Source organism: Falco rusticolus, chromosome 10, assembly GCF_015220075.1.
Source record: "Falco rusticolus isolate bFalRus1 chromosome 10, bFalRus1.pri, whole genome shotgun sequence".
Classification (NCBI taxonomy): Eukaryota; Metazoa; Chordata; class Aves; order Falconiformes; family Falconidae; genus Falco; species Falco rusticolus.
This window is the reverse complement of record NC_051196.1, coordinates 24,457,244-24,482,445: the sequence shown is the minus strand read 5'-3', so window position 1 is coordinate 24,482,445 and position 25,202 is coordinate 24,457,244.

Genomic DNA, 25,202 nt, shown 5'->3' with positions numbered 1-25,202 from the left:
GTTTCCTGCATATTAACATTGCCTCTAAGTCAGTAACTATCTAGTAATTAGGAAACTAAGAAAAGGTCTCAGATCCATCTCAGACAGGTGAAGTGAACCATCAGAATAAATTGAAATGAGTTTTTTTCAGTTGCCTAAACATCATCCTCTTCCTGGGAGATCCAGAGTGGATTTCATGGCTGTCGTTCTTGGTACAAAAAATCGGATGTCTTAAACATCAGGGCATCTGGGAGATGTATCTGTAAAGCTGTTAACCTGCAAAGTACAGACTGATACACAATAACTACATATAATGATTTCTTTCCTATTCTATTCTATTCTATTCTATTCTATTCTATTCTATTCTATTCTATTCTATTCTATTCTATTCTATTCTATTCTATTCTATTCTATTCTATTCTATTCTATTCTATTCTATTCTATTCTATTCTATTCTATTCTATTCTATTCTATTCTATACCATTCACCACCCTTGGAACTTCACCTTACGAGGCATGCATTAAGCAGTGCACCTCATCTCATGCATGAGGTGGGTTTCCTCTCTGTCCTCCTCTCCCCAGGCCTGGAGCTGGGTTCATGGCATGGTGCTTTGCATTGCTAATGTTCATCTTAGATTTCTAGCTGCCTGTGCTATGCCTGTGCACAGGAGAAGTCCTCTGTGAAAGCGGGCTGCGCTGCAGGGTGTTGGACACTGGGGTGGAGGTGGAGAAGCTCCCTCTCACAGGGCTCTGAGGAGTGCGTGAGGCAGCTCATACCATGCAGAAAAGCCCATCCCCAGCTCTTACAGGTAGCTCAGACTGTGCCAAAGCAAAGGGTGACTGGTGTCTGTCACAAAGTGTTTAGGCTGAGAAAGGTGGGAATGGTTATGGATGCAGAGATCGCCTGGCTACATAGCGCTCTGCATCTGGGCATCTCAGCCTGATGCAATGAAGACAAGATTCACCAGTGCAGAAAAAAAACAGAGTTCAACTTGTCATTTGCATGCCAGCAAAACTTCATCTCGGTCTTTCCTGCTGGTTTTCATACTCTGCATTAGCTTGCCAGCTCTTAGCAAGGGTGCTGGAGAAGCGGCGCAGCGGCCCTGGGGAGGGCAGGGCAGCCAGTGCAGGGGCATGGCTCAGGGTGCAAAGGGCTCGCCCCCACACAGTGGTCATCTCCAAGTATCTCCTGACTCCTCGCTCCATGAATCTGCAGTTAACTTTGGGTCAGGCTGCGGAGCCTTGGCTGTCCTGGGCTCCTGGGTCCTGCACCCCCCCGTATTGGGATGAGGGGTTGCATCTCTGCAAAAGAGGATCAGAAAAGCTCCTTGAGTTCCCTGAAATTCCCACGCCGAGGCACAGGTCCCAGGGTTTGCTCCTTAGTGCCTCTCCCGTAGGAAAAAACATCTCCTCGAGAAGGGCTGCCTGCATCGCAGCGGGATCTGGGAAGCTGCTCAGTAAAAGGGAGCCTGGCCAGCCGTCCAGCTGTAGATGAAACTCCCTTCTCCTCTCTGCTCTGCTGCAAGAGAGCAGTACTCCTTGGAAATCACTCTATTTTTTTTTTTTCTTCACTTGAAGCACTTCCTGTAAACCAGAAGATATATGACTGTTTCAAAGAGTTTTAATACTTTTACCAGTAACTCCATAGCGCTGTTATGAAGAAGTGAGGCATTGCGGGTGAAGAAGTGCATGGCAATTTAGAAGATTTAATAGAAGTCGATTTTACACTTACACACATTAGCATTCACATGGACTTGATAAGAAAAAGAGCACTATCCAGTATTCTCACAGCTACATGATGCTGTTTGCCAAAGCCTTTAGTTATAATTAGTCAGATTAAACTCCATCCATAGATAGCTTCAATTCCATCCAGAAAAGCCACCTCACTTTCTATTTTTACAAACCATGCTGACAATAAGCACTCTCACATCTGACAGGATATATTGTCTTTGCCCATTGCCTCTTATAACCTGACAGTGAAAAATGTACACTTCAGCATCTAGGGAGTCGTTTGTTACCTCTCCACTTCTTTCTAATTAATGAAAACATAAGGGAAGAAACAATAACTGGGTCTACTGTTCAGGCAGAAAATGATTATTGCTCAGATGAAATAAAAAAAATATTTTTGGCACCTGATTGCCTCAGCAATGACATAATCAGCAGGGATTTTTACTGACTATGCAGTAAAGCTACATATAACTATAAACGCAAAATACTTAAAGGTTTCCCCCCTGCTCTTTCCTTTGCGTGTAGCTACACCTACCATAAAGACAATCTTAAAGGTGATAAAAAAGAGGTGTGCTTTAGAGACAAATGGCGTTGTCACAGAAAAGTGCGAGGTTGGACCCAAAAAGCAGCCCAGCCTGGCTTCGCTCATGGAGACGTGGTGTTTGGCATGGAGCACTTTGATTGCTGTATTTGGGCCAGGTAGCAAATTTTTATGCTGGTACATGGGGAAATGATTGATACAGATGGAATCTGGAACTCAGCAGAGCACTTCCCAGGCTTTTACTCCAATGTGAGTCAGCGGAGGAGCTGGGGGGCCACAGGGGCTGGGGAAAGCACGCTCACTGACACAAGGTGAGCTTCCCCAGTGGCTCTGGGGTTTCTGTTGTGGGAGGTGGGGTGGCCTTTTTTGGATTCTGCTGCTTTTCACAAACACCACAGCTGGCCAGAGCATTTCTGCTTGAGATGTTCTTACCCAAGATCCACCTGCGAAACATTGCTGGGTTATCTGAACTAGTTTCAGAAATCTGATTTTCCCATTCATTGTTCAGTCCTTGGGACTTTTCATGGAAATTTCCTGAAAATAATGACTGTCCTGACCTCCATAAATGCAGGGCAGTATTTTCTCAGTTGATCAGAACTGCTGAAATAGTGCTATTCCATTTCTCAGAAAGTAAGTTGCAGGGAGCTGTTGGGATGAGAACAGATGTCTTCATTACCCACCAGAAATAAATGGAAAACCAGCGCAATCCAGGGGAAAAGAAGGCAAACAGCAGTGATATGTTGATACTCTACTTCATGCTGAGTGAAACTTTATTGCCTGGTCTTGAATGAGACACTGAACAGTGCAAGATGCTTTAGCACACCCAGGTACTAAACCCAAGCCTCAAGTAACCTGTGACTGTGTTTCATCTTCACGGCAAATCCAACGTTTGGCTTGTACCAAGTATAAACAACATCTCAACATGGGAAAGTGTCATTGATGACTGGACACAGTGGCTTGCAAGGATGGATACATGGCTACCTACAAGTAACTCACCCAAAAGAAGTTGAATGTCTTTCATCCTGTTAGAAAAAGGGTGGATACGTGAGTTAATAATTGTGATGCACAGCCAGAAATAATTAGAGACTGAAAGACTGGCAATCATAAATTACTTTTCTTTTAATAACATAACGAAGGCAGAGTCGCAGAGGTAATAGAAAAGTGCAGCTCAAGCAGAGAAGTTCAAATGAAAAAATCAAGGCCAAATCCATTTCTTTAATACCTTTCTTGCACAAAGGACAATATAATATTCATGGTTTCCAATGGACTAACTTTAACTGTAGGTGATTTTTCCACAGATAACTCGTCTAAGGATGAGAGGAAGAAATAAAATCTTAAAGGGGAGCTTTGCTATCTATTTCAATCTATTAGATGTAGCACTGGAAAGATTTCCTCCACATCTGCAAGCGGATGCTCTGACCAGGTGATGGTGGTTATAGGCAAGAGTGGGTCTGGGCTAACAAGCTGATTGCAGCTAAAATTCCAGGAGAAATTCTGGATACCAGCCAGGGATGCTAATGGGAACACCAAAAGCATAATTCTCCTGCGGGATTTTCTTGGGATACATCAAAGTGATAGTTCTTCCATTGCTGGAGATACATTGCCAGCCTCCTGCCCAGTTTGCTCCCAGAGCTGGTACAGAAGGAATTAATAGGCTTAACTCCCGTGGCTAAGTTAGCATGGGACAAATTATCCTACAGTGAGACTCTGAAAGACTTAGTGCCCATCTTTAGAAGCTGAAGTTGGGGGAGACAAATCCTCCTGGAGACTGGCTTTGTTTTAGTTCAGTGTGCAAGGAGTGGTGGAGTTAGGAGCTGTGAAAGCAAGATCATTGAAATCTGCTGAGTTGATGTTATCCGTTGCAGTGATTTTCTTTAATTACAGCAGAAGGTGAACATCCTTTTGTCTGTACAGTATGACAGACTTATTAAAATATAATGTAAAACTTGAAACATAACAAAAGGAGGTGAAATGATTCCTAAATCACAGTGATTATTTTGGAAAAGAGAAAAGGCTTTGCTTCCATGCCCAGACCTATCTTGCAGAGATAATATCAGTATCTGAATTACAGTAGTATCTTAAAGTCCTGAGCTCAAGGTTCAGTTGTCTTGGGTGTCATCAAGCAAAAAAGCTATACAACCTTTTATATGAATAGCGTTAAATCCAGTTTAATGCATTTTCCAATAAGAATGTAAACATGACTGAGCCAAAAATGGACTCAGTTTGAATTTTACAGGTAGTATAGGCTGGAGGTTTCAGAGTGACTTTTAAGCAGGACTCTGTAATTTGTTCTATTTTAATTTGACCCATCCATTTTGATGGGTAGTCTCATTAATACAGCACAGTTTTACATCGGAAATATCCCCTTTGAATAATATGAAGCCTAATGCATTCCTCCCACGCTGGAATAAACATAATATGTGGTAAACATATTACACCTGGTGATCCTTAATGCAACTGATCGATCATCAATTTTCAGAAAGGGAAACCATCATTGGGTAGAAAATAGATCAGCTATTGAGCCAGACAATTATCTTCTCTCCTGAATGAGATGTTCCCTGCCAAACCAGAAAGAAACAGCTATTTGGCAGAACAGTAAATGTAACTAATACCTTTAGGACATGTTGGACAAAATTATTTGCTAATAGTGCTCTAAGGACTGGAAAAGACTCCAGGACCAAGGTACACAGTCCATTAGTGGCATGAAAACCACTTCATGGTGCTACAAGGCCCTGCTCTGAGTGAAGAGGTGTCACTGCTAATGGTGCTACCTGTCGACTTCAAGACTTCTGGGAGGACCAGTGACGTCCTCCAGTCCTCCTTCCCTCCATCTCAGTACCTTCTTGCATGGGGAAAGCAAGCCCAGGAGACGTTTCTGAGGGTGGCACCAGGAAGATAGATGGGTGGCAGGGTTGGGCACAGCTGGGCAGGTGTGGGCTGAGCTCGCTGGCAGAACCTCATCACCACTTGGCCATCTACAGTGCCTGCACCACCCATCAGGGCTGACTCACCTCCCACCTGCCTGGACGGAGCTGTGGTGCAGGAGAATGGTGTCTCAGCTGCCTGGCTACCTTCGACCTTGCAGAAAAAACTAACCCAGTCTTCCCTGACTCACCTGTGACTGCCTCCAGCTGCCTGTCTCACCCGTATAAGAGGAGAATTAAGTCTTGGATTGAATGGTTGACTCTGTCTGCAGGGATTTCAAAGCATTGCTACTGCCCAGCAAGACGTGGCTGCTGGGCTCGGCATGGTCCCCATGCTCCAACCCACCCCGGAGCAGGGCTCCTCGCCAACTTGCTGCCGTCTCCAACTCCTGCTGGAGACCTCAGCCTTGAGATAAAGGTAACGTGATAGAAGTCCTCCAACAAAATGAGATTATCAGCTGTCTCAATCCAGTTGGCTCTTTTAAAAGATGTATGTCAGTTTACATCAAACCCTTTGCTGGCTAATGGAATCTATCAAAGGGACACTGTCAAGGGTTTTCAGCCACAGGTTTGACCTACCTTAAAATAGCTGTTATTAAATGGGGTAGCTATTTGAAATCTGGATGGTTTTTTGGGGTTTTTTTTGTTGGTTTGTTTTTTGGGTTTTTTTTATGAAAATTACATTCTGCCTTTATGAATTTGATGCCTGCAATCAAAAAAAATGAAAACAAAAGATCCAGATCCAAAAGAGAAAGAAAAGTGTTCTTTATTTTGTTAGGGTCTATAGAAACACAGTCATTTTTCCTTTTGCAGCTTCCAAGCCTGGTTATCTGAAGCAGCCTGTTGCTGGAGCTGCACTGTCATTGCTGCTGAGGCTGCTACACGCGCAGAGATTCTGGCATGAAGCTCCCTTCCATTAACATATTTTTTCTATGAATGGCACTGTTTGTCCTGCAGAGTGGAAAATCCCTCTGCTTGAAAAAATGGTCTCGAGGGACCACCTCTAAAGGGAAGAAAGAAATTTATTCGTCCAGGCTCACACGGTCTTGGTCCCTCTGCTGAGAATGACAACCAGCGTGACTTCATGTGTCAGCAGAGGTCCTGGCTCAGGAACTGGGCTGAGAAATATGGGGTAATTTGATGTTGACATTAAAACCTGTCACCGTCTGAAACAGCAGGGGGAAAAAATAACAATATTTGCTAAAAGGCAGAAGATAAAAAAAACACTAGATGAAGTTACTGCTTCAGAATGACCTTCTAAAAATAACCTGTGGTGACGAGCCTGGATGGCTGGAGAGTTACAAAGCCGAAGGATGGGGACTCGGCTCTGAGGCCAGCTCCTCCCTGGAGGAAGGTAATTTACACCTCGCAAAAACACTCTCCCCACATAAATTACAGTCATAATGAACCACAAAGGCAACATACAAAAGGAGCCCTTTCCTTGTAAACAAAGGAGCAGGAGGGAAAGCTCCAGCTCCAGCCAAGAACCTAGTCATTATCTCTCATTAGCGCAAAGGTTAATGAAGAAGGTCCTAGCAGGTAGGCTGGGGCTGCAGCTTGGCCAGACCCAGGCAGTTTCTCTTGGTGCACGCTGCCAGCGCATCTCCCACAGCCACCTTCCCCTGCAACACAGGCGCCGATCCACCTGCTGCTCTACCTTTCCCTGTCCGATGGCACCTACTGGAGTTTTCCAGGGAGCTCTTTGCACTAGGAGCCCTGGCTGCATTTCCCGCTGCTTCTCTACAAGGGTGACGCTACTGATGGACCCATGGTCAGGCTGCATTTCCTATTTCTTGCATAAATCCCTTTTCCTTTCATGATCTCTTTGCTATAGGTAGAAGCCCCAACATGCAGCTGGGTACAAATCAACCCACGGGCCCGTGTACACTCTTAATTTCAAACGCATTATCGGCACACTCCAAAGTTCCATTCCAAGACACAACCAATAAAAACTAATTAATGTAACAGTCATTAGGATAGAATGTGTTAGCGTTAAGGTGAGTCACGATATAATTACCATTATTTCTAATGGAGTTACCGTGCCATTACTGCAGAAAAACACACCTCACCTCTACCTTTGAATGGGCACACACCTCATTGCACACGCACTGTGGTGCATGCTCTATTTGAGCGCAAAAATCAAGGAGAGATCCAGTGTTTGCTTGGAAAATTGCAGCCCCAAGTCAGATGTGCTAAAAAACCACAGCTGCTGTTAGTGGCTGGACTTGTTAGAAAATCAGTGTCAATGGCATCGAAATAAGCCTTTCATTGACTGCAGTGAGTTTTGGATCAGGAGATGGATTCCTAAAGAAAGGTAGGTTAGGTATTCATGATCTGTCCCTGGGCATTTAAGTAAGTTTGGAACCTGAAAGCCAAATTCAACTGCATTCATGGGAGGAGCAGCGGACAGAAGGTCACTGACTTCTAGCAGGCTGCAGCAATATGTGAGGCTGAGGCAAAGGCATGGACTCCTGATGGCCCCATGAAGGAGAAGGCTGCGGCATCTGCTCCCCACTGCAGCCTCCAGCAGCCCTTTGGCTTTAGCAGTGCCCACCACAGGTTTGGGGTTTGCTTCTCTCAGAGCTCCTGCTCCGGTGGACTTTTCACAACATTCATTTCACTTTGGGGCGTGTCAGCTGGTTCCTTAGAGATTCTCTGTAAGGAACCTGCAAAGGCAGAGAATATGGGATGTGACATAAATATATTCTGCTAATGCTGTAAATTAGTCATCTCAAATATGTATTTAATATAATAAATTTGGAAGACAGCTACTGTAGGTTAAGTGGCAACTGACAGCACTTATAATGAGGATTAATATACATACAGGTCCTACAGATTTGTTAAACTTCAATAAATATTTATTATAATCCACTGCTTCTTAACTTACACTTGAATAAATTGGCTAATGTTAGATAAATAGAGAAGCATGACTGAAAGGAATGGGCAAAAGCCTGCTGGTGCCACCATAAGCTCATGACTCACGAGGGGTATGTCCTAACAAAAACCATCCTACTTGGGTTTGGCTCCAAAGCCTGTTGGTTTAGAAAGATTTGCATTAGAGCCTTCATTTCTAGATGTGTTCCAGAAGGGAATTTCTTTACAATTTTAGATGAGATGATCCTTTCCACTCAGAACACGGCTAAAGGTTACTTGTTCCTTTCCTAAAAGCAACCTTTGCTCCAATTATTCCAACAATCCCAAGAGGAAATTAGTTATTCTTGACCATATTGTGTCCTGATGCAGTTTGGGCATCAAAAACTAGCTAACTTTTGCAGCTTCAGAAAAAAATATAATTTACTTTCCCTTATATTGGCTCCATAGTTTTTAGGGAAAAGGAATTAAGGTTGTGGGTATAAGTTTGAAGCGTAGCAAGAACAAAATTGCTCCCATCAAGCTGTTGTGTCCCATTCATCTGGGAAAGCTCCAGTGGGAGATACCTGGCCAGGGTCTAGGTGTGATCTAGATGCCATCTAACCATCTCTCAGCATGGCATCTCTGACGGGTTCTTCCAGAACTGGCTTGGTCACAACTAGTTCAGGTACCTTGTGCTCAGCTGGAGGCACAGCAGTGTGCCTGGAAGGAGCAGATTTCCAAAGGTGCTTGGGTCTCTTAAGATGTGGGAGGAAGTTCAGCTGAATTTCAGAAGTGCTTTGCCATAAGTAAGCATCTAATTCACTGCTTGTGCTTTTGGAAATGTTACCAAGCACCTATCTGTCTGCATGGGTTGGTGCCTAATTGCCGTTGAAGGTCTGGCAGGGGCAGGGACTGCATTAAAAGCTCTTCAGACATTTTAGACCAGTGTGGAAGGCTTTGCACAAGGCAGAGATTAAGAAGAACAGCAATTTTTTGAACTGCTTATTGCAATGAGTACAGAGCCCCTTGTTTTGCTAAATCGTTTTTGCTCACTGCTTTGCCTATAGGGGTTTTTGTTGATTTTTTTGCTGACTTATCAAAGGATTCTTGGATCTTTTAGAAGAACTTTTACCCATATCTGATGATAAATTACCTTCTGTAAGTGCAACACGGTGCGTACTCTGATGGCTGGCACTGCTGTTCATTACCATCTTTCATGGATCATCTTGTTGGCTTCCCCTCCTGTCATTATGTCTTTGCCTATCATAACCTGCTTGACATTGTCTTACTGATATTTTCTTAGCCTTTCTGGACCTTTTTCCTACTGCTGTCACACACAGGCTTGCAATGAATATTTCCTCAATCCCAAGTGACAGATAATAATGTTTTTCTTAATTGCTAATCACATCTATTAGTAAGTTACTTGCAGGAGAACAGTTAATTTCAGATCGCTTAGCAATTCTGCAGAAGGGCTGAGGGTACGTGCTGTGCTTCCCGGGGTGACTCCCGAGCCTCGAGCCCTGGTGAGCTGGTGATCTCTGCACCACCCACACCCTATCTAGAATGTGGTTTCATTCCCAGCCCTGGGCAAAAGAGGAGGAGATATTAACCTTATGGATGAAGCTGACCCCATCCAGCAGCACAAGTCCTGTATAATGCATTTTGGAGCGGAACACAGACCCTGTAGGAAAGGTGAGCTTGTAGAGAGTGGTCGATCTGAGCAAAGGCTTGTCTCAGCAGAGCATCAGGCACAAAGCTGCTGGCACAGGTGCCTCAGAGGACGTCTCACCTGCGCCTGGGCGGGCTGTGGAGCCTCACTGATGCCCCTGGCTGCAGTGGGCTGCTTGTTTTTGAAACACTTGACATAGCATTGCAGGATTTCCTTGGCTCAGACATCGTCAGAAATTCAGAAATAGACTCATATATTAGATAAAGGTGGTGAGGTGACCCTCAGCCCCAGGGAGTCCTGACAACTTCAGGGGATTGCAGTGAAGGCAGAAGTAAAGACTGGGTGAGAGCCTAAAGCATCTGCGTGGCACAGCCTGATGAGGAGATAACTGGAGGGAAACGAGAGGCAGGAAGGTGATAAAATGAAGCAGTGAGCATTTGTAAACGGGACTCCTCAGGAACTGAACATGATTGCCTAAAAACTCCCGCACCTCCTCTGAACAGCTGCTTTCACTGTGCTAAATAAATCATGCATCTTGTTACCTTATCCTGTACACATGGAAAAGATGTGTTTGAGCAAAAAAGCACAGAGCCCTTCCAGCGCTTTGTTTTTCCCACCAGCCTGTGCCTCTCGTGTCAGTTCCTGATCTGGTTTCTCTCCCATCTTCCCCCAGTTCCTCTACTCCCAAACCAGCATGGTACAGCCCTGGCTCTGGCCACCCATCAGCGGTGACCCCAGGTGCTCCTGCCCTGAGATCTGGAGTGGAGGAGCCTGATAAGAAACCTGGGAGCAGGTTTGTGCTCAGTGGGGTGATGCGGAGGTGCTTAAGGGGACTTGGATCGCTGGTGTCCCTGCTGTAGCCCTCATCCCTCCAAGGATGCTCTCCTTCTGTCACGTCCTCTTTCCAGGAACGTGGTGGAATCACCATCCCTGGAAGTGTTCAGAAACCATGCAGAAGCCATGCTTAAGGACATGGGTTAGTGGTGGGCTTGGCAGGGCTTGTGAGCGGTTGGACTAGATGATCTTAAAGGTCTTTTCCAACCTAAATGATTCTGTGATTCTATTCTATGATTCTATGATTCTTGCTCCTCAAAACCTTGCCGAAGGTGGTGCTTCGCAGCAGGCTGTATTTGGGGGTGGAAAGGGCACCGCTGCGTTTCAGGTATGAGTTATTTGAGGCAGCGGGGCTTCGCAGAGGGACTCTGCAGTGCTCCATTAATGTCAGGAGATATTTCTGCACCAAGCCACGAGTGTTCTTTTTGCTGTTAAGCACAGCCAATGTTAATCTGGGAGGGAGCAGGAGGTGTGCTTGCTCAAGGAAGATGTAGAAAACCAATTACAAGTTCTTATACAAATCCGAATGTGTCTTCCTAAATACACCGCCTCTCAAAATGAGGCTGAGATTTAGCTTTCACAATAAGCCTGAACTGTGAACTTTTTAATTTGCACGTGGTTTCAGGAAATCTAGCTCATCCCATCAGAAAAAAAAGCCGCTTTTAAAATATGCTCTTTTGCTCGTTTCTTTATTCCAGGAGCAGAGTAATTTATGTTCTCATTTAATTTTGTTCTGCCACAAACAAAACCACAGTAGATAATGTGATCTCTGTTGCTGGAACGCTTATTGTTGGAAGGACGTTGGAGAAGACGTAAATGTCCCTGACACAAAAGAAGATCCCAGGTTTCAGAGAAATCACACAGGTTGGAAAATATGGGGGTTTTGGTTAAATTTATGAGTGATCCTTTGTTCTTTCCTTTATAGTATGATAGCATAATAATCTTTTAAAACCACAGGAAGAGCCAGGTACTTGAGAGACTGGCGCTTTATAAACACTTAAACAGATGAACTGCTATGAAAACCTTTTGTTCTGCTGCATTTTTGCCCATTGTTAATTTTGTTCTGACAACACAAGAAAAAACCCTCTAATAATTGAAAAACATTTGTGTTCAGGGGTGAGGCGGTTAGTGTCTTCAGAGAATTCAGAGAAATATCTTCCAAAATAAAAAGCATCCTATTACACACACAAACTGCAGAAAAAATATGCTGGTTTTGCATATATGTGCATACAGAGATACCGAAAACCTCCCAGCCAGCCAGCGAAACAGCCCTATTTCATCGTTATGATAGCATCCAACGGCTGTATTTCACAACTTCTGAAAAGTCGAAGAAAAACCCCACCCTTCCATCCTGCTGAACAAAAAAAGTCTGCAACATGTGAATGGGCTCAAGTCAGCTGATGGGTAATTGGCGAAGTTATCTCTAATGTCACCGTTTCATCCGCCAACAGCAAGATGCTGATAAGCCCTGGAGGTGGCTGAGCTCCCTGGGAGGATGTGGGGAAGCAACTAGGGCTGCCCTGGGAGCACACACACACCACACCACCCCCCACCCTTGCTCCCCAGGCAAAGCAACCCCTTCTCCTGCCTCAGTTTCCCAACTAAAAGATGGAGAGCATCACACTGCTCTCTCCCCCATTAGGGTTTTGAGAGGAAAAAGTGTTACTGCTGCGCTATCAATGAACACCACTTCTGTTTGTCATTAGTTTTGAAAACAGATTTATTTTCCTTCTTTTCCCAGAAACACCAAACAAAAGGAAAAAAGTGGAGGGGAAAAAAGAGAAAAAGCACCTTTGGCACCATACTGTGTGAACTGTGTGTCACACAGCTGTGTTGTTGCCATGTGTAGTGGGAAAGGCTGGGGCTGGCCTCTGGCAGAAGGTAGGAGGCGCATTTTTAAGCATCATTACGTTGCAAAACGGTGATGCAATTGCTGCTTTCATCTGGTGCAAGAGTTGCGGGCGGCTGCTTCCCTCAGTCTGTCTTGGCTGGTGGGGATGAGATTTTCTCAAGTAACGTGAAGTTTTGCAATGGGCTCAGTTGATGGAGAGGTGAAACCTGGACAAAAAAAGGGACTCTTTATTATAAAAATGAACTTAAATTACCAAAAGGAAAAGAATTACCTTCAGGAAGGTGAAATTGAAATAAAAATTATTGGGTCAAACTGTCTATCAGGTGTTATAGTAGTGTGGTGGGAAAGCCAGATCTCCTGCTGCCTTGAGGGACTTCGCAGGCAGCTCCAAAGCCCTGAGCTGGTCTTGCCCAGTCATTAACAAAAACCAAAGCCAAGAAGATTTGCTGTTATAAAATAAATAATAACTCATCTTTTCATTAGGTGTTTGAGGTATTTGGTTTTTGGTAGGGATGTGTTAATATATCAAGACCTTAGTTTTTGGAAAGAATTTATTTGTGTTGAGACAACAGCCATTGGCAAAAAACAACTCCACCTACTGATGAAATTTTGGGTCATAACAAATGAGACAAAACAGAGAGAAGGCACATCCCCAGCAACTTTATCAGCTAGGAACAGGACAGAGCCACATTCAAGCTTCTGTGCCAAAAACCCCCTAATTATTCATACAAGTTCTTACAGAGAACAGAGGGAGACCAACCACTGGGTGACCAAGAGCCTCCCCACCACCAGCAAGGTGGGAAGGCGACGGGGCGAGCAGGTTGCTGGGAGGTGCCCAGCTTTTGCAGGAGCTCCCTCCAGCTGCAGGTGTTTGGGGGTGCTGGGAGGGGAATGGGGTGCATGGTTCAGTCTGTTGGGCTTCATCCCAGGGAAGTGCAGCATCTTCTGCAGGATGTTAAAACCTGATTGACTTGACTTATGACAAGGTACTGTCCAGTCTTTTAGTTCAAGATCAGATTTTGGACCAAAGAGAACCAGAAATCAATATAAAAATGCTCCAATTGGGTCAATAATCTGCATTTTTAGTTTTTTATTATTGGAAATATTTATATTACAGTAGCTTGGTATTTTAGAAGGCTATAAATGCATTTTTATATAATCAGCATTTTTAAAAGTCTATAAACATCCACTATGTTTGCCTAATGTACTATAAAAGCTTCCAAAGGAGCTGTTATTATCCAACTTGTCACCTCACACATGCTCCGAGGAGGAATTTTTTTTCTTGTCTGCTGTTAATAAAATGAAGCAAACCATTAACAGCTTTGGAGCTGCAAGGAGAAGTAAAGGGGCTTGTAATCTTGGACTCCAAAGGAAACGTCTGCAGCTTTGCTCCTCTCCTCTTTGAGATTCCCAACACGCAACAACAATTTCAAACAGACAAAATCAGTTTAGGTTACATAAATTCAAAAGCCCAAGCCTGCTTCTTTTAAAGTAACATCTTGCATTTTGTTTGGAGTGTTGCAATCTCTCACATAACATTTTGAACCGGTTCAGTTTTACAGTCTGCCGTGCATCTTCCTCAGGTTTCTTTGGTTAAAGGAGCTTTAATGCAAAATTATGATGTGCACACATATGTACATTATTATTACACATGCACATGTTTACATGTCTGTGTGTATATATGTATGTGCGTATACAAATATATATTTTTATGTATGTGTATATATATAAATAAAAAGTCTAGCAGGCTGTGGTAGCTGCACATTCAGGACCCACCTCCCCTGGCATTCTCTGCATGCCAAACTCTCAGCGTTATTGGCGCATGGAGCAAGCTCCAAACCAAGTCCTGATAAAAAGATGACATGCATTTTGGAGAGGAACGCAGATATTTTAGTCCCTGTGAGCTCAAGGGTGAATGCGGTGTAAATCAGTTAGTGAAGGGAAGAAATCTGTGTGCAAAAAGCAGGTTTGGGTTTTAAGCAATCTCTTAATTCACATCTCAGAGATTTGCTTTCGGTTCATCTCCGTTTATAGTTTGCTCCTGTTCCCAACATATCTTGGTGTAGGAATGGATTCTCAACCCCGGGGAACCTGTCAGGGATGTGATAACAACTCACTCTATCCAAAGAAGGGCACGATTGTGCCTGCGATAGCGAGCGGCTCTTAACAGCTCCCCTGCCGCCGGTGCAGGTCCCGCCGGGGCACGGGGGGCCGCTGCTCCCGGCAACTTTGTGATTTTGGATGGGGCTGAAAATAGCGTGAGAATCTGTCGCTTTTGGCACTTGGGTTCTCAAAAACCCCAAGATGATCCCAGGAGGGTAACAGGCAACTAACTACCCCTGTGCTGGCTGGGCTGGTATTTTAGGTAAAGGCCTTCCTGGCTGAATTTGGGGTGGCCCTGGGGTGAGCCAGGGTGGAGAACAGTTTCCGTGGCTTCAGTTGTTGAAAGGGCACGGGCTGGGAAAGCATTGAAAGTCCTGGCTGATGCCCAAGGAGGAGAGGCTTGGACATCCCTGCAGTGGTGGAAAAGAGAAGGATAAAAAACCAACGGATGCAATTTATGCCACTGCAGGAAATTCCCAGCTGTTCTGCAGGGAAATGAGCTGAAGGTGCAAAGGGGACGTTGGTGGCCACAAGGACCATGTTGGGACAGAGGAGTGGGGAGGGGGGAGAAGCACTCCAACAGGCTCTCTCCCCACTGCCAGTCCCATGGGGGGTGGAAGGTTTGGTCCCTGGGGTCAGAAAGGGCTGTCTGAGGGCTGCTGTATGTTGTGGCCACCTCAGGGATGGCTCTGGCACCTTAGGGACACCAGACTCCATGGTTTTGCTGCCACACAGCCCGCCCTGGGCTATCTGAGCAGTGAGGGTGAAGAACAGGCTGTCCTTGGGACCGGGGTGGGGGCAGGTGGAGGGAAATCCAAGTTCCCAGCATGGGTTCAAGGAGGGCTGTTGGCTGAGATGGCAAAAGAGCCAAAGCAACCCAGGACAGAGAGCAGACGTGTCAGCCATAGCGGCTATTTCTGGCATTGCCCTCGGAGCTGGGGAGCTCAGACATCAGGGCATGGGGAAGCACCGCTGGGACCTCCTGCGAGCCCTTCCCACCTTGTGGCACTGTGGGGTGGTTCCTGCAGGCATTTCCCACCCTTAGATGACTTGCTATCAGCTCCCAACAAGTACAACAACCTCAGACAAGTGTTGCCTGATGGTCTCACGCGGATGTCCTAAGTGGATCTGCTGGGATCGGCATCGCTGGCTCTGCACTGTGCACAGACCCTGTGAGTGGGCATGTCTGTCCCACGCTGCTCCATGTTCATTGATCGCTGACAGGAGCAGAGGGTGGTGGGCATCTCACTGGGGTTCATGCAAACTTCCCACCCCTACTCCACCTCCAGCCACCACCACCCAGCCTGCGCTGGCAGATACCCTTCCCTCTAGGCCAAATCCCTCAAAGCCTGCTCACACCAATGGTCCCCCAGCAGCATGAGGGGGTGTGAGGAGGCGTTGTGGTCCTTCTGGGTGAGCCTCAATGAGATGGCATAGTGTAGAGACCTGGTGTGGGCAGGATGGGGGAGGGGCACTGGATTCAGGAGGCGCTCCAGGATGGGGATCTCTGCAAACAAGCAGGCCAGATTGCCTGAATGCAGCCAATGCCGCATGTCACCATTTATCCGCTCTCCCAAGGTGACCCCACCAGGGCTTTGCTGCCCTGGACATCTTTACTTTGAAGCTGGGTCTAACTCAAGTTTCTAGAGACGTGCACCTGCTTCTCCAAGCGCAAGCCAAGGGCAGCGCCTGTGCTGCCAAAACTGCTCCTCCTCAGTGTACTGCTGGGTGAAGCTTTGGAGGCTGGAAGCTCCCATGACTTCAAGGCCCAGGAGACACCTCTGTGTTGGTGACCCTCATTAACCCACCGTAGCGGGGGGGGGGTCCCTGGCTGGCAGTGGGGGTCCCCAGTGCTCCCCATTTAGGGCAAGAGGTCCAACACCTTCCCAGCCTTCAGCAAGTTTGGAGACCCAGGAGGACGGACATGGCTGGACAATGGAGACCCAGGAGGACAGACATGTCTGGACAATGGAGACTCAGGAGGACGGATGTGGCTGGACAATGGAGACCCAGGAGGACGGACATGGCTGGAGAATGGGGACCCAGGAGGACAGACATGTCTGGACAGTGGAGACCCAGAAGGATGGACATGGCTGGACAATGGAGACCCAGGAGGATGGATGTGGCCAGACAGTGAGGTGCCCAGGACATTGTGGTGAGGGACTTGGCCCTGGCGTGGGGTCTTCAAATCTGGGTTCATCACCTTTGTAAGGTGAAAATCAGGATCCCTTGGGCTTTTTCCCCACCTTCTTGTCTGGATGCCTTTCTAGCATGGGGGAAGAAATACAAACGAAAGGAAGAAGGGAGGAAACGAAGGAATACGGGGGGCAGCCAAAGGTCCCCGCTCGGTGCCTGCCAGTGCCGCCGTTACCAAACATAGCCGGGCCCCGCACGCGCGGCCGGCCCAGCGCCGTAAGCTGAGCTTCCTTTGGGTTTGGCCTGGCTAAAAATAGCGGAGGGGAAAAAAAATCAGCGGCAGGACCCGCAGGCAGCAGTCAGGGGGTGCCGGGGCTCGCTCCACGCCGGCAGCCCCCGCCGACGGGCTATTTTTTGCCGCGGGTGACTAAATAAGGGCAGGGAGGGCAGCGGGGGCGCGTTTGGGATGCTTCGCCGGGTATATAAGCAGGGGAAAGGTGGACTCGCCTCCTGACCAGCGCTCCCCCCTCCCCTCCGCCAGCGCCCCCCCTCCCCCCCCCCCCCCGGGGTGTGCGTGTGTCACCCCCCAGCAGCCTGACCCCATCCCCGGGCTGACCCCGAGGAAGGGGGGCTGGGGTGGGGGGTGGGGGGGCGGCGAGGAGGAGCGAGGCGGGGGGCGCAGGCACTTCTGCAGCGCAGCAGCCCTTTCGCATCAAGGTGTGCTGCAATCCGGGCGGGCAAGGTTGCTGCTGCTTAACTCCTGCCTGGCCGGCCCCGCTGCCCGCCCCGCTGTACCGCGCTGCCCGCCCCGCTGTACCGCGCTGCGCGCCCCGGCCCCGCTGTACCGCGCTGCCTCCCGCCCCCCGCCCCCACCCCCAGCCGCGCTGCAGCAGCGGGGATGGAGTTGTAGTGGTGCTGGGCGGAGGGGGTGAGGTAAGGGTGGATGGGGAGGGGAGGGTTTGCCTGATGGTTTTTTTTTTTTTTTTTAATTTTTTTTTCTCCAAGTGAGGACTAATGCCGTTCCTGGGCCTGCTCTCTTTTTCCCTTCCTGCATTAGAGATTGGCTATAAGGAGAAGGCTGACGGCTGCAGCATGAAGCGCATTATTACCTTGTGATTCCATGACCCTCCTCTATGCATCCCTAACTCTCGAAAGCTGATTCAGCTTTCAGCTAGTGCTCTGGTGAGTCCTCTGCTGCAACAGAAGCTCCTAACTGGTATGTCTTTTTTTTTTTTTTTTTTCCCACCCCCCTTCCTCTCTTCTCCTCCCTGCCTTGCCTTTAACCGCTACCAGCTCAGCTTGTTTCTAAACACTTTTTCCGGCCAATGCAGGACTGAGCGCCCATCCAACTTACCCGGGGACTTAAATGTGGGCTTTTGCATCCGGCAAATGTATGTGTGTGCGTGTGTGCCGCCTGTGTGTGTCTGTGCAGGGATGCGCTGGGTGTGTGCTTAATCTGTGGATGGGTTAGGAGATCTCCCCCCCCCTTTTTTTTTTTGTTCTGCTGTGGCATACTCCGCATTTAAAAAAAAAACAAAACAAACACTAACAAACTGCAGAGCAAGCAGTGCACTAGAATAATCTGAACTGAAATGTTAGAACTTTGACATGCAACCATTCTGCAAGGTTAAACCGGCCTTTAAATGCCTAATTCAGACACAGGCTGGCTAATGACACCTGGGGGGATTGGGTCTTTATTTATTTATTTGCAACAAACTACTGCTATGAGCTAATACAAACCAGAGCAAAAGGGTGAAATGTGGTTAAACTTAGCCTAACTTGTGATGATCTCGATGCTGCGGTGGTTAACTGTTAAGGTGCTGAGAAATGAGCATTAATTGCAGGCGCATGGTTGGTGGATGATCAGAAAGAGAATAGGAGGAGGAGGAGGAGGAGAAGTTAGGTTTTCCCTGCAAGGGTTTGGAATTCAGGTTACACTTCATACATCAGTTGACTGTTATTGCTTCTGCAGCTCAGAGTTGACTATGGTCATTATATTTTATATGACAGTGGTGGTACCTAGTCACATAAATATATACACATCAGTATTGTGAGATGGGTACTATGGTACACACACATGCACACAAATTTAGGTATGTTTAATAGCATGCATAGGTATATTTTACGTAGCTTTATACACAGGTATATAAATGCTATATATAAGCAGGTGTAACATATCCAAATGCAATGCATATCCAGGCTGTGCTTAGAGTATGGATACATGTATAGGTCTGTGCTGGAGAGAGTGTGTACTCAGCAGTCGTGTGTAATTGTACAGGCAGAAATCTGTGATTTGTGCTGTCAGTTTAATTGCTGGGTTTCTCTGGAGTGGGCAGTTGTGACTGTGTCTCCCAGGGACTGAGCCCTGTGTCCAGCCCAGCTCCTCTGTGCTGGGGTGAGTGCGTGCCTCTGCCTCGGCCCCGCTTGCTTCTCCCTTCTCTGGCATCCAGCCCTAAATACAGGCTGGCTCCAAAGTCCCCAAAGTTTTGTGCTGCACAGCTCCAGCTTGACTTTGCCACCCGGACCTGAGCAGCGCCTCGAGCCTGGGGCAGAGCAGGGATAGAACACACAGCACCTTGCTTTCCATGCCTCCCACCATCCTCCCTCCCTCCGCCTCCAGGCAATACCTCAGGCTCTTCCTTTACCTCTTTACCCCTTGACCTCTGCACTATCCAGGTCTCCATCCATTTTTTTCCCCAGAAATTTATTGCACATGTTTTTCTGCTAAGAGCAAGCCTAGGAGCAAAGTGAGCCAAGGTGGGTCGAGGATGTTGGATGACGCTTGCCCACCACCACTTACTCCTGGTGGTAGCCGCAGGATGGGAATCACAGGGAGCCTCTGGCGTCACCATTAAAAGCACCATCAGCGCCATTTATCTGCTCCTCCACCAAAAGGCACAACCCTGGAAAGCATGAACCTGTACAGAGAGCCTCAAAGCAAATTTAAATCTTCAGGATGAACTTTGCCACCATGGTTGTGTCATTGTCTTCAGTTTTAGTAAGGATTTAAAAGGTCATTTTTTTTTTAGCTCTGACACAGTGCTCTCTGTAGTGGCCGGCAGCCGCTGTCCCGCTCCTCTGCAGAAGTTGGGGACTGTTCGGGACAGCCTATGTCAAATACATTTGAAGAAAACAAACTGGGTATGAGTTGCAGATGTTTAATGCTCCAAGAAGTCCAGTAGCTGTCCTGCTGTTGTTGGCCTGAAGGAAATTCAATACCATGGAGTGTCTTTGCTGTGCAAAACCCCCCACCAGCACTTTGATTTTTGTTGTTTGGGTTTTTTTCTTTTTGAATCTTAAGTACTCAGACTTCCCCTCACACTCCTCAGCTCTCCCCTCGCTTTAATTTCACTGCAGTCATGCATTACAATGGTGCCACAGCTCCATCTCTCTTCCCCTTAATCCAAACTAAAGGTGGAAATTTGCCTTGAGATGAGGCAAATACTGATGGTGAAAAGGGCCAGCAAACTCAGGGAATGAGGAGGGGGAATGCGCAGAGCCAGGACCCAGGCATGTGCCGATGTTGCATGAGTGGTGTAAAGCCATTGGGGGGGCTGGGGGCTGAGCAGAGCGGATTTACAGCCCATCTCTGTGCGGCCTTTGCTTTTTGGTGGTGCTGGGAGTCGAGCGGGAGCCGGGCAATATTTACTCCCCAGCTGGCAGTGATATTTTAAAAAGCAGCGAAAAAGCATCAATGCAATTAGGTATTCCAAAGTGCTTAGTTTGCCACTTGCTAAGTTTACTTAAACCCTCTTTAAAGGGTTCATTAGAAGATGGTGAGAACCAGTAAAATTCATTAAGATGAAGGCAGCCATTCTGCATTTGCCTGTAAATTGGTATCGATCAGCAGCAGCAGGGCGAGGGCGGTGGGCGCAGGTGAGCATGCCCTGCCCGTGCTGCTGAGCGAGCAGGCAGGAGCAGGCAGCGCCCGGCGTGACCTCCGCCTCGCTCCCTGCCTAAATCCTGCCCATAATAGGCTCCCATTCAGCCCGGTGGCGTTCGCAGCCCTGCCACTCGGCCCACATTGTTCGGGGAGCTTTAAAGCTCAGTGAGGAGGCGAGGGAGAGGGGGAGAGCCAGCGGCTGCGTGCGGGACCCAGCCCCACGGGTGCACAAGCGCGCAGCGGCATGCACGGGTGCACATCCCATGGGGGCTGCAGGAATAACTCAAAAAGACTTTGGCCCGAGCTCCCGGTACCTTGCTTTGGCTGCCTTTTGTGTTGCACATCTGCAGGTGTCTCCCCAAACGCCTTAGCTGGCGTGGAGCTCAACCGGATGAGTTATTAGAAGCAATATTTAATTTTTTATTTTTTTTTTTAAATACCCTAAACTCCCCAAAAGGCATGTGTTGTCTTTCGGGGTTTGCTTATCTGCGAGGTAGTGTCTCACTCAGAGTGACCAGCAGAGGAAAAATCATTGGATTCACTAGGTAAGATGCTTTCTTCTTCCTATGCTTTAATCTCTACTTACTGATGAAAGCAATTGCTTGTCTGGGGCTAATGAGTTTTCTTACTCTGGCAAATAGAGCAGTCCTTCCCGGTGTCGGTTTGTAATTCTGTAGCTGGCCATTTGATTTTTGGCTTTCTGAAAACAAATCGGCTTTTTGTTTCCAAATTGCAGGATGGGGACAATTGGGAAATAATATATATTTAACTATCCCCCACATGGCTTTGTCTAAAACTGTATCTATATGCATTTAAAGCAAATCCTTTCCACTAAACCACCTTTTGGTCCTTTTAATTGCTGCAAGTTTATGATTTCGAATGAAACACCTACTTTTCAGGTGGAGTGGGAGGTTGGCTTTTACTCTGTGCCGTTTACGTGACAAAAAGCCCCTGCCAGGGCAGCCACTGGACCGCTGCCGCTTTGTGTCTGGTGAATTATCTGGTTCCTCTTCCCAGGGACCAAAATCCATCACCTGCCGAGGGCAAAGCCTGGAATTATCGGCGGGGAGCAGGAGCCTGCGGGGGGGGGTGTGTCACTGCACATGGGCTGGGCAGGAGGAAAGTCTGCTGGTTTAAACTGAGCCATAACTCATCTTGGGATGTAAATTGTAAATCAGCGTTATTTTTCCTCCTGTGACCATATAAATGCGCATATTGAAACTACCTGCTTGAGAGACATACTTCTTTATATGCCCATATGAACCTGGCAAGCTATGGAATGTAAAGAAGTATGTATTTCAGGTGGGAACCCTTCTCAGAGGAGCAATGTGTGACCCCGGGCAAAGCGGGGGAGAAAGACAGACAGATTATTTTATATTACTATTTTTTTTTAACTGCCTGACCTGGCAGACCAACTGGGGAGTCAATTGATGATCTTGTTCCAGCGCGTGTATTGTTCTGTCACTTTGCCTGTGTCAGCAGGTGGAAATGCTCATCAGGACATTAAATATTCAATATGCTGACTGCGGCATGGGCTTTGAAAGGCGATGCCAGAGGAAAGCTGGCTGTCCGCTCCTGGGTTTTAACAGAGATGCAGGCCAATCGCTCCTTTTCCCTGCTTCCCTGTCACCCCTTTTTGCCCCCAAAAGAAGGCTAGATAGCAAACGGAGCTGGCTGATCTTTAAATCTAGGAAAAACAAAAGGACATGGTGGGGGGGAGAAGAAGAGAGAGAGAAAAAAGATACAACAGTTGTGACTCGGGCGTGCAGTGGTTTAGCTTTAAATCAATGTGCAAACTCTGCTTTTTTAATCTTTTCCATGTTAAAACTTTTTGTGCTTAAAACTGGAGAGAAGATCTTCCTCACCGGTGTGATGAGCCTTTAGGTCAGCAGATCAGAGCTAGAGCCAGAGGAGTGCTCTGAATATAGGGGTCTGATTTTCCCAAAGATAAATAAGAAAATTAGCTCCTTTAATTCTGGAAGCTTTCGCTGGCTTTCACTTTTGCTTTTAAACCTTTCCCAATGTAAAATAGTTGGGTAATTTTCCAGGATCCTACAATAAGGAGGCAAGATGAAAGAAACTGGGTTTAAATACAAGTTTGATGTTCTGCCTTGGTGGAAGTCGCAGCCGAGGGTTTGAGGCTCTCAGCCACGAGCATCCTCATGCCTCTGTGATGCCCATAATGATGGGCAAAGCCAAACTCCTTGGAAAGCCGCTCCCCAGCCCCCCAAACTCACGTTCCCATCTCCATGGGGCAGCTGAGAGCAATGTTTTGCTTTTGAGTGATTTCCCTGCAATCGCAACACCCCTGTTCACTTGGCTAACGGGCTTCTAAGGCACCGTTTGGTAGGTGTGATGCCTCGGCATGCCGCGCTGATGGGCACCGTCTCACCCGTCACAGCATCTTCTCCTGGGCACCAGGAGCGGGTGAGACTTGGAGTTTGGATTATGCGGTGCCTTTATGCGGCTCTAGTCACAGCGAGCACCATAGTCACTTGTTACATGTGTGCCAGAGAGGATTTAACTGTAAGCAGGTGATCATGAGCCGGTTAGAAAAGGCAGCCTGGGCTACTGGGGAGATTTCCTACGTATAGGATTTGGTGGGGTTTATTAAAAGGCTTTTTTGCTTTGCTTTGTTTAAGTACTGTGGCAGGTGGAGGTGTGGGAAGTGCTGAGCCCCTTCCTAGCAGAGGAGGAGCCTTTTCTTTGCCAGGTGGATCTGGGAAGGTCAGGTTTGCGCTGGAGGATGGCTGATTTGCACATCATCCCAGTTTTGCACATTTAGGATGGTCTGGTGATACTGGGCCCTGGAAAGCTGGGGCTTTCCTGGCTGGCTGTGGCGGGGTCCCTCGGGGCCTCGCTGCAGGGATGCAGTGTCCCCTGGGCTCAGCCCCACCAGCAGCCACCCTGTGTGGGGACGGTCCCCAGCCCCATGTCCTCATGAAGATGGGTCCTGTGTGTCACCCTGCGGGGTCAGATTTAAATACGAAGCTGGTAGGTGCTGGGAAACAAGTTAAGCCAGAGAAGGAAAGCTCTGGTGCCCAAGCAGGGTGGCAGTTCTGTTCCCTTACATTAGCTTGAGTCTCTGGATGAAAAATGAGGACAATTCTCACCATTCTGGATGTAACATAAAATTATACATCATATATAATTAATACATAAAATTTAACTTCTTTCCTTGCTGACCCTTTGCCCCACCTCTTCTCCTTTTCCTGTTCCTTCCTTCTTTCCTTTCCTACCTTCTTTTCTTTTCTTTTTTCTTTTTTTCTTTTTGCTTTTTGCTTTTTGCTTTTTGCTTTTTTTTATTATTTTTTCTTTTTTCACTTTTTTCTTCTTTCTTCTTTTGTCTTTTCCCCTTCTCTCTTTCTTCTTCCCTTTCTTTCTTTCCTCAGCACAGGTTTTACTAGAAGTCCTGTGCCGTTGTGCGTTGCTCTTGTGAAAGTGCTCACGGTCTGATACACAGTAGATACCTGCATTCCTAATGCAATTTTTATCTTCTTCCCCCCCTCTCTGAATTAATATGCTTGTTAATCACATGGAATTGCTAACTTTAGGAAGTCACTAAGTGCTCAGATTTATTTTTTATGTAAATATTTTCAAAGCTATAATTCCAAGCGCTGTCTCGCAGCATGGGAGTGGAGGTGGTAGGAGAGGCTTCACCGCAGCACATGTCCCGATGCACCCGAGCTTGGATGATGCTAAAAACAAAATGGGGTGTCTGTATGTGGGCCCCCGCAGAGCAATGACAGCTCCTTGCTGCTGGCGGCGATGGAAGCAGATGATGGCTTCAGGCCTTTGGCAACCAGTTTGCGCTGTTCTTTGCTTCATGGCAGCTCCTCTTCTGTTTTACACCTCCTTGGATTAAAATTGTGACCGTCACATTGCACTAGGTCCAACCTATTTGAGGGCTAAAGTTAAGCCACTTCTTTTTCACTCGTCAAACTGGTGAGCATCTCCCAGCCTTGAGTGCCATTGTGGGCGTGCTGCGAGAAGCATCTGTGCTGGACCCGCTGCCGTGCCAGGATGCTCAGGTGTGCCCATCCATCCTGCAAACCAAGGGCTGTGCAGTGCCGGGTGTGGAAACAGCAGCTTTGAGAATTGTAAAAGCTATAAATCCAGTGGACCAAATTAGTTAAATTTTTCTATTCTATGCCTCACAAAATCCAGCCGTTCTTGAGATGAATTCTCCGCATGTAAGCGGAACTACCGGCAGGTATAAGATGGATATTTTGCACGTGCACATGAGAGCACAGGGACAAATTTGTGCCATGCGGTTTTCCCCAGCGGGTTCCTCTTTTTTCAGTTTTGTGTGTTTGTTATGTTGATGATGTATCATTACTGTTGTTACTATTACTTAATATTGGAAGACAGGTGGTCCCATAAATTCCAGCACCCTCTTTTGAAAAAAAAAAGGGGGGGGGGGCGCATGTTTGCAATTCAAGTTTAATAGTGCATTCATCAAGAGCAATAAAGCATTTTATTGCATAAGTATTTCAAGGGATGTGCTGGCCCTGGTAAAAGCATTAGTAAAGGGGTGCATCAGCAATCTCATTTAAAACTGTCGACCCAACGTGAAAAATGTTGCGTTGAAGAATAAACTGCTATTAAGCATGATTAGATTGACCTGCAGGACAGATATTTTAGCTGCAGCAGCACAAGTCGATCAAAGTGAGCATCGCTTAGATTGCAAATTTTTTTTTT